This window comes from Lolium rigidum, chromosome 3 (genome assembly GCF_022539505.1).
Source record: "Lolium rigidum isolate FL_2022 chromosome 3, APGP_CSIRO_Lrig_0.1, whole genome shotgun sequence".
NCBI lineage: Eukaryota > Viridiplantae > Streptophyta > Magnoliopsida > Poales > Poaceae > Lolium > Lolium rigidum.
In genome coordinates this window covers 254,440,097-254,441,939 of record NC_061510.1, presented here as the reverse complement: position 1 = coordinate 254,441,939, position 1,843 = coordinate 254,440,097, and the positions used below count along the sequence as shown (strand labels likewise).

Sequence of the window (1,843 nt, the reverse complement as noted above, 5' to 3'; positions counted from 1 at the left end):
AACATTCCAGGTAAGTTTTACTACAATAACATTACCACCAAAATTATAATATAGTATTTTTCCACCTAAAAAATGGCTGAATCATTTTCACGATACATGTTTACAATCAGCTAATATAAAAGTTCAAAAAATGTCTCAGTCTACTAAAATAAGGAAACATCAAAGTGCAAACTCCAGAAACAAATGCGAAACCATTTCTCATACTCAGAATCTATTTACCGACAAATTATAAATGTATGTAGTACATCAGTTGAAATGCTCATGTAGATAAGAAGGTTGTGAGAGTGAAATGTACAACGAAAATCAAGCAGTGTATATTTCAGTTTCACGGCAGACGATCAGGCACATAAAATATTTAATAGATCAATCATTTATAGCACAAGCAGACTGGCCTTCTATAAAATCATCAAAATTGGTAAAGATCAAATATTAATCAACATCAATGAAGTTCAAATAATCATAGGCAACTGAAGCAGCCACAGCTAGACGGACACTTCCCTTCACACGTGAGCTATCACATGAGCAGGTTCATTAATCTTTATATCAGAACATACAGATTTAGGAGAAATTGAAGCCAGCAGCTGGCGAAGACTAACTGCGGTCACTACAGACAATATGAAGATATTAAAAATGCTACACTGCAGACTTAATTGCACGCATAATTGAGGTATGTTAGGAAATCTAATTATTTAAGCCATGTCCGTAGTTTCACAATGGGGCAGGGAGTAGGTAGCAGCCAAAATCACATGACCGGCATTCATTGCTCAACGTAGAGGAAATGAAAAAAGAGATATTAAAACCTATGGCATCATGAATAATATAAAAATGAGAACATTTCTGCGGTAAATGTGTACATACCTTTGTGAATTATAAAGTCTGTGATTTTTTAAGTTCCATCACCGTCAGTTTCACAAAGAACTGCAGTAGGAGGTAACCGGGAACACGGATATATACATGGTGAAAAGGAATCAAAATTTCCAGTAGTAATAAATTATAAGCTCGTGCAAGTATTACTAATTCAGATGTCGTCAATATAAAAATCAAATCACAAGTCATAAATAACAGGGTTAGCCTATAATCACAACATCTGAATAGTTAGATGTGAGAAAATTGAAATAGTTAACTACAGTTAGTTCAGGTTTTGTATATAAGCAATAGCAACCTTAATGCATTTTGGAAGGGTGGCTTAGTAGATGCTTTTCAACCAAAGCATAGTTGGAGCGCATTGTGCAGCTATTAAGTGGTTACTGATTCAGATTTCTCCAACCTGTACAACCGAAACATCAAAATAAATCACTTCTGATGATTCTACGCAGTGATATGTTCCGCAATTAGAAAGTATCAGAATCTCTACCTAATATTAAAAACCATATACCCTTATACAGAAAAATAGGTAGAAGTTACCAGTGTGCAGACAAATTTTTATGATCTCCATCAAGATCTGCGGGCCTTTCTCTTCTCTTCTCTTCGTCTTCTCTTCTATTTTTCAGTGGAGTCCTCAAGCAGCAGCAACAACCACGTTCCTCTCAGGGTTAGCCTACAATCACAAACGAAACATCAAAATTTGAGCTGTTGATATGCATCTGCCACCTTTTTATACTGAACTAAAGAACATTGTTCATACTGCATCTACCTAATATTTCAATAGTAAAATATCCTGCACACCTTGTTATAACATATTTCTAATTTTCATATACAGAAAAATTATTGCATTCACTATTTATACAATGCAAGTCAGAGAAATATTTGATTTCTTATGAACCTAATATATAATTTAGGGTGCAAGGAGAAGAAAAGCGGGACAGAGAAGGAAACAAAATAAGAAGAAGATGCTAAAAATGAT

At 34.3% G+C, this 1,843-nt stretch overlaps 1 long non-coding RNA gene across 1 annotated transcript; it reads right to left on the bottom strand.

The window, feature by feature from the left end:
* Nucleotides 1–483: 483 nt before the first annotated feature.
* LOC124703308 lies at nt 484–1,249 on the bottom strand. The gene is made up of 2 exons (XR_007003032.1): nt 1,163–1,249; nt 484–918 (listed from the first exon to the last, which is right to left on the bottom strand). It is a non-coding gene; the product is annotated as an uncharacterized LOC124703308 (long non-coding RNA).
* Between the last annotated feature and the right edge of the window lie 594 nt (nt 1,250–1,843).